Here is a 17,410-nt window from a genome sequence, read left to right as displayed (position 1 = left end):
CTGCTATGTTGGGAAAGTATTCTCTTCTGCTAAGGTGGCCAAACTGGCTGGGATCCCCACAGTGTCACCAGGCTCCTATTCAGGTGCCTGTGGCCTTGGGGGATGAATATCTAGTGTGGCTCCGATGGCTTGCACATTTTCATCTGCCAGACTGTGAACATCCCTGTGAGATGGACTTGAGGCCGGGAAGAGTTGTCTACAGAATGCTTCAAGAAAAAAGAATTCTTACTGGCCATCTACAACCACCAGCCATCTACTACCACCATCCATCTACTATCTACACCACCACCACCACCACCACCACCACCACCATCATACCTGCCACCATCCCTCCACCCCCTCTCCACACATCCTCAACCACCACCATCCATCCACTACCATCCCCATACATTCACAGCCACCACTGTCATCCATCCATTCTCCTCATCTCTTTCCCTCTCTCCTCCCAGTCAACACATGTTTGTTTACCAAGCAGCCAGTGCCAGCCAAGGACTCTGAGACACACAGCAGTCTCTTGGAGAGGTGAGAACTTTGGCGGAGGGAGTGACATCTTGAGACAGTAGGTTTGTTAGGAAAGCCTAGGATGTCCTGGTAGAGGGTGAAATTGAAGATCTGACCATCTGGGGTAGGAATTCCAAAAAGGGAAGTCTCCCTGGTCTCTGGTCCCCCACACGTGAGAAATCCTTGGTCCCTGCTCTGTTGAGAGCTTTTCTGCCGTTACATTCAATAAGTATGGTGGCCTGAGGAGCTGACCTTGTTTTCTTCACCAGTGATTTCCAGGGCAGGCAATTAAGGTGGTCAGGGGAAAGCACTTGCTAGGTGCCCTTTATGCAGCAATCTCACGTGAGCTCTTTGGAGGTGAACTAAGGCTTAAGGAGGTGAAGTGTCCACCCTGCTGCCCAGGCCTTCCCTCCAGTCCACCACTCTCCCAGAACTTCCCCATGCTGCGGCCAGGCAAGGGGTTTGATTGGCTCTTCCAGTCCCTCATTCAGTTGTCGGAATGAATGTCTTCCATATGGTCCCCCCACTGGCACTGAGGATGTTCTTCTCCAAGTAGATCTGCTTCAGAGACCTGTGCCCAGCCACGCCCATTTAGCTGTTGGAGGACCCAGGACAGGCCAGCCTGACCCAGTGGCGCATCATTCTGCCGAGCTGGCAGGCTCCATTAGGAGCAGATGGGCCAGGCATCTTAGGTAAATGCCCTCAGTCTGTCTGTGCGGCTCTTGAGGCCCGTTTTTCCTGATACTGAGGCAAACTTGTTACTGATACAGGCCTGGACAGGGCCTCTTCTTTGGCCCTCATTATGTATAGCTCCCAGAATCTAGAGGGTCCTTTAGACAATCAGGGAGAAGGAAGGAATCAAAATAGGTATCAGAGGCAAGTAGGACGTGATGACCGTCCCAGCATGGGTGTCCAGCCCCCAGGAGGCACATGGGAAGGAAGCTTATTTGCTCTTCTGACTTCTTTGATGAGACCGTTGTCAGCTTCTGCATGGGGCATGTCAGCCATGTTGTCAGCCCCAGGCTGTGAACAATAGGCGGGATCCACAATAGGTGGGTCAGACGTGCACAGCCCTTCCCAGACTACAGTCGATTCTTGCCAGCCACTGGTGGTGTGATTCTCATTTCGCAGTGGGCAAACGGAGATCCACGAGGGTTTAGCCTCTTACCGAAGCTGAAACAGCAAGTGGGGGACAGAGGAAGGGAGCTGAAGTTTCTGGCCCAGGCTCCTCCTCCTCCTGAGGGTCACAGCACTCAGAGCTGTGGAGTCCAGGGGCTCAGTGTGTCTTATTGAGCACCTGCTGAGCACCAGCACCTGGGTTTTATCTGTGTGCAACCCGATCAGGAATGGAGGAGCTTCGATGCCAGGACTGGGACCTGGGCGCCTGGTATGGCCTCATCTCCCAGTGTCCAGGCAGAGGGATGCTGCAGTGGAGGCCACAGGCAGGTAGGTCCAGGGCATGACTGGGGACAGGGAAGGGAGGGGTGTGGTGAGGAGGCTGGCTGAGTAGACAGGGCTTCACTGAGCAGGACTTTGCTTCACATCTTTTTTACCTGGCTTTGTGCTCTTGGCGGTGGCTGGATGGGTTCTTCTGAGGCTGAAGGTTCCTACCTGGGGATCTCGGTCTTAGGCTGTGTTCCAGGGTACAGAGAACTCTCCTCCACTGAGTCAGACCCTTCACACTAGGCCTCTGACATTGGCCATTTGCTCCAACCTCTCATCGTACGATGGGGAAATAGGCCTAGCCAGGGCAGGGTGTCACTGGATTTGAGCCAGGCCCTGACCTCTACTTCCTGCATGCCCTAGGACTTGATGCAGCTCCAAGGGTGGCTCAGGTGTTCCTGCCCTCCACAAGGCTCTCCAACTGCTACTGGCTTCTGTCTTAGCTCAGAGGCCAGGCGGCATGGCTCTGCAGGCATCCAGCCCCACCTCTGAGCCCTGGCTGTGTGTCCCAGACTCCACACTTGGGTGCCCTGTGGGCAGGCAGCACCCTCAGAACAGTCTGGACATGCACGGGCTCTGGGTGAGGCCTGGTGCCCTCCCCTGAAGCATGGGCAGTCACATCCCTTAATTTGCATAGGTTCAGTGGGATGAGAATAGAACCAACTCGCAGGGTCCTGGGATAAGGCAGCTGTGCCCATCAGTGGCCTGTATGGGGCCCAGTGTAGTGGGGGGTCCTGTGACTGTTCTCTTGCTCCTGGTTATGTGTTCCAGGGTGCTGGGGCTGAAGGTCCCCCCCGCATCCTGCTGTGGCTCTGAATGCTGGCAGGGCCCACTGCTGCCTGCCACACGGTGCCTGGTATGCTCTCTACAGTGGCCTGTAACACATATGGCACCTGACAAGTTCCAGCCCTGGATTTTCTACCTCTTTCCTGAGTATGGTGAAAAAAGGGAGAAGACGAGCCCTCGATTGGGGTCAGCACAGTGCATCTGGGCCTGTGACCCGTCTCTAGACATCCATTGCAAGTGGGGATTCTTAGCCTCCTCCAAAGATCTGCAATGCCCAGGTCTTTCTGCCCTGCCTCCCCTGCCCACTGCTGTTCTAAGCATTTGGAAAACTAAAGCCAGAGCCAAAGGGGCCACAGAAGGGGACAATGAGTTCCTTCCTTTCCAAGGTATCAGAGCAAGGTAAGTTACCAAGAAGCAGACTGGCCTGACCTCTCCTAAGTATTGACCCAGAAAGACCCGACTGGCCGAGCCACTGCTGAGAGTCTGGTCAGCATGTGCTGAGTGCCCTTGCAACGCCCAGGGAGCCCTGGTGGCTGGAGTCAGGGGAACCACCCAGGCAGGCAAGGTGGCATAGAGACTTCAGGTGCTGTTAGAATTACCCTGTGAGCCTCACCAGCTTGTAGCTGGGTGGCCGGGGACAGGTCACCCAGTCTCTGACTCTCCGTTTCCTCAAGTGTAAAGGGAACAGTGACTGTGAGCACCCTCAGGATTCTGAAGGATTGTACCAGATCAGGACTATGTGGCCTGTGGTAGGGAGGTGGCAAGGCTGGATGGGTACTGTCATTTGGAAGTCCCCCTCATTCAGCAGATGTGTGTTGAGTGTTTAAAAATGGAACCGGTTGGCATAGTTACAAGTTGGGGTATTAATATAAATTAAAATTAAGTTCCATGAAATGACAGTGAGCTACGACTCACACACATAAGCCCCAGCCTCCTGTTTTTAGACAGCCTGGTAGCCCTCTACTCTAGAATGTGTCACCTCTTCATTCAGCCCCTTCTTCTCTAGGAGGGGAAACTGAGGCATTTAGGAGCGGTCCCTCCTTTCTGGTGATTTTTGTCACACAAAACTCTGGTGGCAGCTTCTCCAGCCTTCCCTGGTTCTTGCCCTTCCCCTTTCTCAGTGGGCAGTGTCTTGGTTCCTCCCTTCAGTTCTCCCAGGGTGGTGCTGCATCTCCTTTCCAGTTGTCCCTTGTAAGGTGAGACCTGAAAATCAGAAATTAAAATGCCCCTCCGTGTGCTTGAGCCCTGCTGCTGAGTGCACACTCATTATTCCGATTTATTACTGTGAGAGCGCCGAGCTGGGCAAGGGGTCCTGTGACGTGGCTCCCAGCAGGTGGGCAGAAGATTAGAAGCGCTAAGCTGATAATTGGGAGTGTGGGGAGATGGCATTGAGGGTGGGCTCATCAGAGAAGGGAAGAGCCACATTGCATGTGTGGGGTGCAGAAATGGTTCAGAGGATCAGGACCTAGCCTTCATGGAGCCAGCTGCAGGCTCAGGCCCTCTGGCCCAGAGGTGAAATCATTGTCTAGTGACCTGTGCCCTGGTGGAGGTTGGTGGCGTTTTACACACTGCTGCATTTACACTGATGCTCCCTTTACAGATGGGGAGACTGAGGCCCAGAATAGCAGTGGTTTGTGCAAGTTCTGCACCCTGACCTCTGGTTGTGAGCAGTTTGAGGATGGGATTTTTTTCATATTTTTGTGCCTGCCACCTAACTTTACCTCTCCTTCTGGGCTCCACAGTGTGTTGTCTAAGTCCCTTCTCTATTCCATGGTTTTTCATAAATGTGTCAAGTTCCTGCCCCAAATGCCGAGGTCCTGAAGGTGGAGGGGAGAGGACACTGGTGTCAGCTAGGTGCATGTGCCCCTTCATCTCACCTAATCCTCCCAGTAACCAACGAGGACTCAGGCTGTGAGGTCACTCGGCCTTGCACAGTCGTCCTAGGATGGGGCCCACGGATGGCTGGCCCCAATTCCCTGTCCTTTTCCTCTCTTCTCATGGCTCCCTGGAGTTATGGGTCTCATGTGATGAAGGGGCTAAGGCCACCTCCATGGCACAAGCAACTTTCCTACCCCTGGCCCATCACGTGACTCTCTGAGAGTCTGAGCTGCCCGTGGGGTTCCTATGGGAAGTTGCTCAGAGGTCTTGGCAGAAGGCAGAGCATGTTTGCACTTGGGCGGGTGCTGCTGTGCTGCCTGCTTGGTTGGTTCACGCTCTGCAGCTGCCCCAGGGTATGCCTGGCCCGGGAGGCTGAGTGGGGTTTCCAAAGTCCGAGATCTTTCCCCATCCTCAGCCGGCTCCCCCTTCTCCATGGTTTCAGGTACTTTTGATGCATGTTGGAGAAGCTCTAGTCCTTAAGGCTTGATGGTGCTCAGGAGGCCAAGATGCCTTCATTTGCACTGTGACCCACATCCATTCCAGCTCTTTATTCCTTGCCACCCAGAAATCCTTACTCTTCCTGACCCCAGACCCAGTCCTGGGTTCAACATAATCGTGAGTATCAGTGCCATTCTAATGAGTCAAAGCTGCCGAAAGGTGGGGGTATCAGTGTTGCCCCTGGAGGTGGGCCTCCCCATGGGGCGTCTCCAGCTGCTGGCCATCTTTCCATGAGGACTGGAGCTGTAGCTCCTGCCTTTTTTTCTTTCAGATATAATTTGCATACATTGAAATTCACAGATCTTAATTGTACTGTTTGATGAGTTTTGACAGTTGCAGACACCAAGTAACTTACACCCCAATCAAGATACGAATGTTCCCGTCAGCTTGGAAACCCTCTTGTGTGCTGCCTGATCAACCCATAAAAGAAGTGAAAAGAAACAGGCGAAAGTGACTTTAGTAATATATTTTATGTCCATTCTGCGTGTCCAGACTGTTACTTCAACATGTAATTAATGTTTTGAAATATTAATGAGATACTTTACTTTTTTTCACACTGTCTTTGAAATGTCGTGTGTCTTAAAACATGGGCACATCTCAGTTGAGATCAGCTGCTTTCAAGTGGTCCCCAGGGATGGATCCCACCCAGGTGGGATGTCACACACAGATCTAGAGCTCAAAGGAGAGGACTTGGGAGCAGGAGATCAGGGGGCTGTGAGGGCACTGTGAGAGCATGAGGGTCACAGGGCAGGGGGGACAATTTTTTCAGGCTTTGGAGAGAGAGGCCCCAGGTTGGAGCCTCCACAGTGAGCTGACTTTGGAACTGGGCTGGCTGTGTCAGGTGACAAAGCAGGGCCTGCGGTCCTGTGTCATAGCTCTCAGGAGAGCATTGTCCATTGATTTTTTTGGGGGGCCCCTGGAAGGGACATCTTCGCTGCATTTACGTGGGCGGAGGTTTGTTCTCTTCTTCTAGAATGTGAACTCAAATCTAAAGCTCCTTTCAAACATATCATTTGCAGTCAGAGGTGCTGTCCTTTCTAAAATGCGCCAGAGAGACAGCATGTTCTCCAAGCGCGGTGGCATCGGCTGGGGGTCCACTCTGTATGAAGTCTGGGCTTCCTGCCCCGGGAGGGTAGAGATGGGATGAGGTCACCCGTCCTCAGCTAGGCACTTTGCTTTCCCTCTCTCTGTGAAGCTGGCTTCAACACCCCCGTTTTATAGGTGAGGAAACTGATGCTCTGGAGGTTAACTGGCTTCATCAAAGTCACAGCTGCCTGAGACCAGGTTGCCCTGCCTCTCGTGACAGCTGCCTCCTGGTGCCAGGCATGCTGGATGTTTCACTTTCAACCGTTGGAGCAAACCCGTGTTACCGGAGGAGTCAGGGAGTTAGAGTGACGTGTGTCCTGTGGCCAGCAGGTCTGAGATTCAACTTGAAATCTCTGGGTCAAGGGTCCCAGGCAAGCCTGGGTGGCATGGCGGGGCAGTGTCACTATGCCACTGTCTCTCTTGACATGGACCATGGCAGGTGTGGGGCCTCAGATTTCAAGGCCCCAGGTGCTGCCTCTTGAGCGGAACGGGAGCTGTCTCCTCGCCCCACACTCCGGGCAGGCCCAGTGAGGGCAGCCCAGTGATTCGTTGGGCCTGAGTTTGGTCCTGCGTCCAGCAAGCTGAGTAGAAGTGAGGGTCTGACAGGGAAGCGGGGAGGGGGCGGAATAAGGGGACCCAGTGGTTCTCCAGAGGAAGTGCTGGGAAGAGATCAGGGGCTTCTGGGGGGGCCCTCAGGCCCTGTAACCCTGGCTTTATGGGCTCTGGGGTTCCCTGCACCTCATGGTGCCTGTGCCCACTATCTAGATGTCTTAGAGTGACAGAATGGCCCCCCATATCCTGAATCCTGGCTACTCCTAGCTGGATTCAGTGCTCTGGCAAGGAAGTGATCTTCCTGACCCTGTTGCCCCGGCACCTCTGGGCTATCTGTCTGTTTGGGGTGCCCCTGTCCCTATATGGCCTATAAAACTCCTGCTCACAGAAGTCCTTCTGTTGGGCGTGAGACATCTAAGGAGGACCCCCCTCAAGCTCATCCTTATGCTGTGTCACTTACAGGGATGCATGGGTCCCCTCTCCTGCATGTTGCTTGCTGGGTCAGGCTATGAGGGCCTGTGGGTGGTTCTTGTAGTCCTCACTACTACCCTGAGGGCGGGTCCTGCTGTCTGCTCTGCACTGAGCAGGGCAGGTAGTCAAGGAGGCGGGAGGTAGGCGGTACCTGGAGAGGGGAGCAAACCTCTCACAGACTGCCGGCTACATGGGAGCTACCAGGGCCCTGGGAGGGAGCAGGGGGATAGCTGTTCCCAAGAGGGGAGGAAATGGAGGCCCATCACAGCTCCTCTGGCGTGGTGGTCACCATCTGCCTCTCTGCCTTTGTCAGCACACGTGCGTCCAGTGGGTGCTGTGAAGGGCTGGGCTATAGTTGAATAAGCCACGTGTATACAGTTGACTTGCTTAGCAGGCCTTGCGTGATGGACAGTGTAAGGGTCAAGTTTAGTTTAGCCTAGTTTAGTTTAGGCTTTGTGGCTGAGTGTGCAGGTGGAGCGGGTGGAGTCGACATAACCCTTTCCACTGAGTCAGGACCCCAGAGTTCTCAGTAGAAACCAGGAACTGGCCTGGAACTTTCCATCCTTACCTTCTGGAAGACTTGGGCAGAGCCCTTGGGCAGTGCAAGTGAGCACTGGGGCTGGGGGAATTCCCGGGGAGCCCCCACCCACCCACCCAAAGGAAGGGCCGTCTTTAAAAAAGTGAGATGCAGGTTACTTCCAGTGGGAGCCACAGAGCTGGGGCAGGGGAGGGGGGGGTCCAGCTTGACAGATTTTGACAAATGTCTGCATCCAAGTATCCACTTCCCAGACTAAGACAAAGAATACTCTAGTGACCCTGGCTTCCACAGACCTTCAAAGGAGGCCCTGAATCTGACAGGCAGTGGAGGAGAGCAGGGTCCTGCCCTACCAGGCTCCCTGAGGCCTCTCTGGACAGAGGAGCATGAAGTCAGCTGTCATCAGCTTGCTATGGCACCAGCACAGATGTATATTCCCTAAATTAGATTCGGGGTGTCAGAGGAGCCAAAATAATGAGACTGGGGCCAGTGGGAGGAGCACTGTCCAGTCACACAAGGAAATCAGATTTTCTGAATGGCTGTTTATTTTACTGAGGTCTGGAGGTCACTGGAGGAGGCAGTCAGGGGCTCCACCATCAGCTGCACCTTACCGTCTGTGGTTTGTTGTGAGGCCACAGGCCTGGCTGCGGTGGCCTCCTCAGACCCAAGGGCCCATGCGGATCTCCAGGACCTTCTGCCAAGGAGTGGACATCCCGAGGCCCTGAGAGTGGGGGACACTGGGTGAGGTGTACAGTAGGGTCTCTGGGGACATGAGGAAGACAAGGTCCAGCCATTTGTTCATTTTTCCTCCTTCCCCAGGCTCAGGGGAGGCAGCCCATCTCCTCTCTGGGGAGGGAGGATCACCCCTATCTCCCCTCTTCAGTGTCATATTTTGCTGCATCCATCCAGGAGACTGAAAGAGAAGGGAAATCCGATCCCAGCATCAGAAGTTGTGGGACCACAGCACTGCCCAGGCCACCAGGCTGTATCTTCCTCAGGCCTTGCCGCCTTCTGCGGGGATGGGCAGCTTGCCTCTCATGGCAGCTCCCCTTAGCACTAGACATGCCCCACGGACTGTTGTTTGTGCCCCGTGAGGTCCAGAGCAGGTGGATGAAACTGGACTGGAGGGCCCTGCTGGGGTCCAGTTCCTTTCCAGAGACGGCATTTATTTTCCCACAGAGTTGACATGGACACAGCTATTTCACCTGCTAGGAGGGGAGGACCTCCACTGTACAGCTTGCATGGCTAGGCTGCCACTTCTGTGCTGAAGTTTCCAGAATGCCCCTCACCCCTGTGGTTGGTAGGTTCTCATGATTGTTTTTTTTTTTTTTTTAGCATTTAAAGGGTGCATTTCCTACCAAATAGCATAAAATTACATCCTTCTGAGTTAATTAAGCTGCCCCACACCACTGAGGGCTGCTGAAAGGGTGTTTTAAATGTCAGCACGGAGTAGTCACTTGTGTTTTCTGGCACTTTCTGATTAAGAGTGCACTACCACACACACACACACACACACACACCCTTCCCTGTAAGGGCTTCTACAGTTGGCTAAGAGGATTGGCATCCAAGGCTTGGTAAGGGTCACCAGGACTGCGGTGAGGGAGCCACCTGCACCAGGCAGCTGGGCCATGGTGGCTGAATGTCACAGTCCTGTGGTGCTCTCAGTTAGGAGTTGTTTTGGAGTGAGGCGTGTGCGGGGCCCACCCCAGGATGAGAGCCGTGGACATGCCCCTTGTGGGCTTCATGAAGCTGCTTTCTGAAGAGGGCTCTTGGTTAAAAGCCCAGCATTACAGCCCCTGAGAGTCCTGGATGTTGCTCACTCCTTAGGAACTGCCCTGTATTTGGGGCACCAATACATCCCACACCCTGAGAGAGAGCTGGCTGCAGGGTGGAGAAGACCTCTGCACCGTGGTAGGCTGTTCGTATGCCCTGCTTTGTCTCTGAAGAGTAAGCCGGTACTCCAGCGTGTCCAAGGGGTAAGAGCCCACTTCCTGCCTGGTCCAGGAGGCTCAGCCCTGCTTCATACCCTGTACCTTACACAGGCACCACCTCTGGTCCTGCAGTCCACACCTGGCCCAGCTGTACCTGCCAAGGCCCTGTGTTGTCTCTGTCGCCCCCAGAGGAGTAGCTGAGCTCCAGGCCTTCACTGGTTGGGCTTCTGCGTACCCCTCTTGTCTTCCTCTCTCACCTGCCTTTGAGATCTGCAGCGCCCAGTGCTCCTGTTGTGCTGGCTGCTGGTGACTCCCATTGCCCACCTGTCCAGTCTCCTGATTTCTCACTCACTGCCCAGTGAGACATTCTGGTCTAACTTTCAAGGTCCTGCTCAGGCACCATATTCTCCCAGAAGCCTTTCCACTCCCTCCTCTACAGAGCTGCCTCTCTGCCTCCTCTGTGCTTAAGTTGTAATTACAAAATGGACAGAAGGGTCTGATAACAGACCTTCACCTGCCCTCCACTCAAATGAAGAGGCCTGGGCATTTTATCCATCTGCCTCTGATGCGGTTTTAAAGAGGGAAGACAGCACAGAAGATGTAGGTGTCCTCACATCCTCTCCTCCCTCCTTCTTTTCACCCTCTGGCTGTACATAACCAAAGCGCACTCGGCACTGTGGCTCTAACTACAAGGATGGTATCAGGTAGGGTGATGGCTAAGTCTGCTCAGTTGCTCTTGCTGCTGGGAGGTTTTCTGTCACAGACATGCCTGGTGGTCTATCCCCCGCCTAGGGACAGTTGCACCGCTCCCAGCTTTTCCATACATGGGTAGCTACTCTGTGGCAACTGGCCTGTAGACTCTGAAAGTGGCATGAGTCGCCCACATGTGTGTTTGGAGAGGAGCACATGCCAGGGCTTCTGTCCTCACCTCAGTCAGTTTGTGTCCTCACTAGTGCAGGTGGACCCGTCACATCTGCACCCCGGCTTCTGTCTCTCCCTCGTGCTTGTCACATCGGGGCTTTTGGGGTGTGGTGCACGTTCGACCCTGGAGGGCAGATCAGGAATCAGAGGCAGCAGAGCCATTGCAGCAGCACACACCATTGCTGAGGGCAGGATTTTTTTGTTTTATTTGTTTTGGGTTTTTTGGTGGTGCTGGTGTTGGAACTTGGGGCCTCATGCTCATTAGGCAGGCACTCTACCACTTGGGCCACTCCACCACCCCTTTTTTGTGTTGGGTATTTTTCAAGATGGGGTCTCGTGGACTCTTTGCCCAGGCTGACTTTGAACCACCATCCTCCTGATCTCTGCCTCCTGAGCAGCTGGGGTTACAGGGGTGAGCCACTGGGACTTGATGCGAGGGCAGCTTTCAATGCACCTGTGTGCCCGTGCCTCCCAGCCTCTCCTCTGGTCCTCATCAGGGAAGGCAGGGTTTGCTCCCCTGCTTTGGAGAGGAGGAGACTGAGGTGACCTCACCGTCAAGGTCACAGGCAGGTCATGAGCCTCCTCCTGCAGCACTGTGTGCATCACATGGCTGCAGATACGTGGACAAGGCAGGGCAGCTGCAGGAGGGCAGCAAGCCTTTCTCTGAGTTTTCACACAAACTCTACATGTGGCCCCCAACAGCCGTGGGGGGATGACTTGGGGCCACTGGCGGCTCAGTGTCCAGAGAGCCAGAGCAGAGACACTGGACTGGAGGATAAGGGCCAGGTCAAGTGACCTTGGACCTGCAGCCACAGCAGCCTGTGGAATGACTTGTTCTTTCCCAGCCAGCCATAAAGGCCAGCTGTCGGATTTTATCTGTGAATAACAAACTGGCTTCATGTGACATTAAATGGTGCTCATGTTGTATTAATATTTCTTACTGGTTATTGATATTTGAGTTTACTTGTTATCGTTGCTGCACATCACAGCAGTTCTGTAAAGATACAGGGAAAATCACAACCCAAAAGCAATTAAACGGAGGTGCTCCATGGCTGTGCGAAGCTAGAGCCACGGCCCTGGCCAGCTAGGCAAATACTATGCCAGACGACAATGAGCTGAAGAAGCAGAACTCAGAGGTATCCTCCCTGCAAGCCACACTCAGTGAACATCCAGGGCTGTAGCTGCCCCGATCAGACCCCAGTGTCCCCTACCCAGTACCACCTCCCAGGCCAGGTTAGCTGACATCACCTGGAGCATGCTAGATACTGGACACTCAGAATTGGGCCCCTTTTCTCTTCCTAGGGGGAAGTCAGGCTCCAGGGGAATGTCTGCCTCAGACAACAGGGCTGGTTTAGGTCCAGCCCTCAGGGGCACTTCCTTATTTGGTGCACAGTGGTAATAACCTTGTGACACAACCCAGAGAGAGTCAGGTGGCCTGAGGGACGGAAATGTTTGTCTCTAAGTGTAATGTAGCACTGTTCCATGCAGTCCACTGCTCATATGATGAACTCTGAGCTCTGAAGTGTCCGCCTGTGACTGACTTCACTCGGCCCCTCCGGCTTCAGCACACCCCAGCCTGTGGCCCACAATCCATTCCAGCTGCTCACCAGGCCACTGGCACTGTCTCACTGACCCTGCCTTCCCCCACTGCCCATCCCACAGCACCAGGCTCTGACCTGAATCTTCTCCATCCACAACTCACTTTGCACCACACAGATGTGCTCTGTGTCCAGACAGGGGCCCATCTGGGATGGAACTTGGGCAGATCTGCCAGGACGTCTAGGGACTAAAGGCCTTGATCCAACTCCCTGGTTCTAGGAATTGCTGGAGATAGAGCCACAAGCTCAGTGACACCCGAGGAACCGTCCAGGTCCCTGGAGCCTCCTGTAGACAGGTGTGGTCCCTGCAGCAACTTCATTTCCTGGGAAAGGAGGGTGTGGGGGCTGTGGCCAATGAAAAAAAGGAAACAGTGCTTATCCTGGACCCAATCCTGGTATCAGAACAACAGCACGATCCAGGGAATTAGATGATCACCCAGGGGAGGTTGGTGGTGGCTCTGCAGAGAACACCCTGGATTGCACGTGCATGCTAAGGAAGGCCGTAGAAAGCAGGGTGTCTTGTGATGTGATCTGCCATTAACGTTCTCTACATATTTATTTGATTATCTGTGCCAGTGTCAGCCCTTCCAGCACCCCATAGTGACAGCCTGGGAGGAGCCCAGAGACCAGGATCCCCAAACGCTATATGGCCAGGAGACTGTGGTCAAAAAGTGCAGGGTGGTGCCTGCTTGTGGCTAGCAAGTGATCTTTCTGGCAGTGCTGTCCCTGACCACCTCTGACTGACGGATACTCTGATCCACTGAAGGCTCCATGAGCACCACTCTCTGGCCCTTAGAAACTATAAGAGAGGAGTAATACACTCCCATTTTTCAGATGAGAAAACTGAGCCCTGGGTCACTGGAGCTACCCAGGAGCATTGGTTCCTGGGGGAACTGAGCCCTGTGGTCATCCAGAACCTTCACCAGCCTAAACCCGCCCCTCTCCCCCAAATCTACTGTCCTGCAGGGGAGTGGATATAGGAAAGGCAGCACTCGTCCTTCCAATCAGGGTTGAGATGGAGCAGCCAAGCAGAGCATGCCAGCCAGTGTTAGGCTTCATGGCATTTGCTGAATGAATGTTGCAGTGAGGGAGTCACCATGAAGTCTGGGAAGCCACTGACTCAAGGTGGCAGCTGCAGCCACAGGTGGGGGTGAGGCTGCCAAGCAGGAGGGCAGCAGGAGCCTTGGGAGGGTCAGCAGCAGAGGACTGGCAGGTGAAGGGAGCCAAGCAGTCAGAGGTGGGAGGATGGGGGCTGGTGCTGTGGCCTCAGGAAGAAGCGGGCTGAGCAGGCCACTGAGCCTGCATGTTGTGCTGTTGCAGAAGGACGTCAGCCACAAGCAGTAGGACAGAGGCACGCTGGGCCTCTCTGGTGGGGTTGTGGGTGGTATGGGGAGCAGACCACTCACTTTGTAGCCAGGAGCAAAAGCAAAAATTGAAGCGGTAGAGGTCCCACGGGGCACACCCCCCCATGACCCATGGGCCTTTCACAGGCCCCCCTATAAAGCCACCCTGGGGACCATGCCCTTACCACATTGGCCTTTGGGAGACATGTATCCAAACTATAGCAAAAGGGGCCACTGGGACTGGTGGAGTCAGGTTCCTCTCAGGCACACGCTTACAGTTCCTCATTGTATGACCAGGCCCTGTTCCTGGCTGGGATCTGAACTTCTCCCAGCGCCCAGCGCTCACGGGCCTCTTGCCTGCTCTGGGCACTGGGCAGGGCTCCCCTGCCACTGCCTAGCCCAGACTGTTCATGCATCGTCTTCTAGCTGATGAGGACACCAGTGAGAAGCACTAAGTGACCTCACATGACTGGTGTCAGGGCCAGAACCTGTGCCCACTTGCTCCTGCACGGCTCCTGGGTCCCCTCTCCCCACCCCCACCCCCCAGCACTTGGAAACATTCACTGAAGACACCTTTTCCTTCTGTCCAGAAGCTCGCAGGGTCTGCCAGGCACCTGCCTCTTCCCACCTGCCTCTCCGGTGTTTGCTGGGCAGCCTGTGGGACTCAGTTAATACAAGAAAAATTTGAAGTTCTCTTTGACTTTTATGGTCCTTTTTTTCCTATTAAAATGCTCAGAGCTGTAAATGTCATCATCGGCAGCTCATTTATCTTGACAAAAGTGCAGCTATAAATGACCTGGCACTCGTGAAATGGCCTCTGAGATGATGTTTCTGCTGTATCGATAAATTCCAGTGTGGAGCAGGAAGGGCGGCCCTCGCCAGACAAAACGCCTTTTCAGCTTGTTAATGAGAGGTTTATAAGGCTGCAGAGGGAGGCTGCAGTACAAGTGCAGACTGAACAGCACCTAGAGCCCATTCACGTTCATATGGTCTGGGAGGAAACCTGCCCTGCATGGAAGCAGCAGTGCTGCTTGCTACAAACTTCTCCGAGAAGTGCGGGGATCGTGCACTTGGACTCAGAGAATCATCACATTTCTGGTGCTCTGTCTAGGCTATGGGTCTGGTGCAGGCAGAACCTGTTTTTCCTAAGGGCCTGGCTCAGGGGTGCCCTATTGTACTTGGGGCTCACTAAAGAGCTGCCAGGCACCCAAAGTCCAGGCATGGTACCCTTGCAGCTGTGGGGTTGGGTGGGGTTGGGCAGTGTTTTAGTTGATGGAGTCTGCAGGTGAGTGGGAAGCACACAGCAGGTGCTGTTTGTCCTGTGGACCTCCTGCAGGCACGGGGCACACTTTCCATGTGGTGGGCTTTTTCCTTCTGGGAACTGAGCAACAGGTCAAAGCAAAGCTCTGTCTTTGATCCCTCTGGGGGTTCTGACCCCAGCGGCTCCTGACCACTCCTACTTCTCCTGGCTTCCCATTCCTTCCCCTCCATGACTGTGATTCCTAAAGTGACAGACAGGAGTTACCATTGTCCCAAGTCAGGAAGGGGGCCTGAGCCTCAGCAGAAATGAACACTCAAAACTACCACAGTGGCTCTCACAAGACACACAGAAGCAGAGCCAAAGAAATACCCAGAGGAGAAGGACCCATATGGAAACACACCCAAGTAGATACCCAGAGAGACCCACAGTAATGCCACCATCCACCAGGGCAGGAGCTATGTGCACCTGAGTAGCTAAACACTCAGCGAGCATGGGACACTCAGCCAGCGCGAGGAACTCACCGGGGAGACCCACACAGGAGACACACATGCCTTGTCTGGAAGAGCCTCCCCAAACCTGCCTGTAGGCTGGACCAGTCTTGTTTGAAGCATCTTAGCCAGAAGAGGGAGAGGTCAAAGCCTTCTGTGTACATCATGCTGAGGAAGTGGGGGTGCTGTGGGGTGGAGTCCATGGCGACAGGAGGACAGCCCGCACCGTGTTCATTCCCCGTACACTGGGAAAGCAGTGCTAGTACTGAGGACGTTATCCTGGGGCTGCCACCAGCAAGAAGCCTAAAGCAGCAGTGGGGCTGAGTTGTGATCCCTGGTGTGTCTACCCTGGCTTAATGTCCTCTGCATTGCACCCGAAGCCCACAGCTGACCAGCGTCCAGTGGGGGTGATTTTGTCCGTGCAGCGAGGCAGTGGTCAGCTGGATGGACCCGAGCCTCCTAGAGTTGCAGCACGTGGGGCAGTTGGCGAGGAGGAAGAAGCATCCCGTCGTAATCCAGAGAAGAGGCTCTGTGGCTTGGGCCCGAGACCTTCTGTGGTATCGTTTGGGGGTAGGTGAGATTCATTCTAGAGGCGCAGAGATCGTGGATGAGGGGGACATAGAAAAGGAGTTTATTTTTAACAGGTTTGTTGAGGTGTAATTTATATGTAGCACCCTGCACATGGTTGGTGCTACGTTGGGATCTTAAAAGAACCCCAAAGGCCCATTCACTAAAGTTTTGGTCCTCAGCTTGTGGCACTATCAGGAGGTGGTGGCACCTTTAGGTAGTGTAATAAACCTTCCTTTCCTCCAACCACCTGGGTTTGAGTCTTATTCTCGCTGGTCAGTCTTACTTTCTGTGACGTTTTCTGCACCACCACCAGCCCTTTTGGCTTTAGCTGTTTTTCGAGGGTATCACTGGTGTGCCCAGGCTGGCCTGGACCTTGATCCTCCTATTTACTGGGATGACAGGTGTGCACCACCACGCCCAGCTTTTTTGTTTTTTCAATTGGTCTCACAAGCTGCTTGTCCAGACTGGCCTCAAACCATCATCTTCCCATTCTCTGCCTCCTGAGTGGCTAGGAATATGAGTGTGAACCTCCGTGCCTGGCCTTCAATATTTCTTGTTATTTTTAATGCTCTTTCAAGTGGAATTTTAAAAGTTTTATTATTGCTAAGCGTTGGTGGCTAGCATATAAGAATGTAGTTGCTTTTTGTGTGTGGTTCTTGCATCTGGCAACCTTGCTAGCTCCTATGTTGGTTGTAGCACCTTGTTCTGTATTCCCTGATGTAAGTGGGTGATTTTCCTTCTCCAGAATGTTCTTCACATTCCTGGGGTGAATTTAACCTTGACCCTGATGTATTATCCTTTTCATTGCTGTTGGAATTGATTTGCTAACCTTCTCTTAAGAGTTGTTGCATCTGCTGGCCAGGGGTTTGGCTGGTCTGAATGCGTGGTACCTCTCTCCGGCAGGCAGGCATGTCAGGTAGAGACATGGTGCGTGGAACTTCCATGGAGAGTGGAGGTTCCCACAGGAGATTTCACAGAGGTGGCCACTGCAAAGCACGTCTTCTATACTTGAGTGGGCCTGGAGCCCCTGTGGGCTGTCATCTCTTATCTCCACCCCAGATGTCCACCTTGCTCCTGTGGAGGTCTACTCCTTGTGCCTGGAGAGTCCTGCGTGGGGAGCTGGGACTCGAGGAGTGCATTGGGGCCCGTGTTTCCCCGACCCAGGGACTCAGTGGGGAGTAGGTTTCAAGGCCCTGAAAATACTCCTGCGTTTTGATCCGTTAACCCCTGCTTTCAGACTCTGTCCTTGGAAATACTCTGCAGTGTGGCAGTGGCTTTATCCTCAGAGGTGCTGACTGCAGGATGGCTTACCTGCGAAAGGATGAGCTAAAACCCAAGCCTGGGGGGAGGAGGGTGAGGAAATACCATCATGCCTGAAAAATGGAGGACTGCAGTCATTAAAAGAATGATGGCGGAGATGAGAGTAACACTGGGAAATCTCACGTGTCCCTAAGTAAAAGCAGGTTACACGATTGTGTCGCGCTGTATAAAAACTTCACGTAAAAACCAAAGCTGGTGTGCAAACGGGTGGTTGCTTCTTAGGCAGTG

General features: G+C 53.9%; 1 protein-coding gene across 2 annotated transcripts in view; it reads left to right on the top strand.

The window, feature by feature from the left end:
* The window catches only part of Phf21b (PHD finger protein 21B), a 93,576-nt gene that overhangs the window by 50,149 nt on the left and 26,017 nt on the right, over positions 1-17,410 (top strand). The window lies entirely within an intron of this gene.

Source organism: Castor canadensis, chromosome 8, assembly GCF_047511655.1.
Source record: "Castor canadensis chromosome 8, mCasCan1.hap1v2, whole genome shotgun sequence".
Lineage (NCBI taxonomy): Eukaryota > Metazoa > Chordata > Mammalia > Rodentia > Castoridae > Castor > Castor canadensis.
Note: the sequence above shows the minus strand (reverse complement) of the source record. Positions and strands in the feature narration are given on the sequence as shown.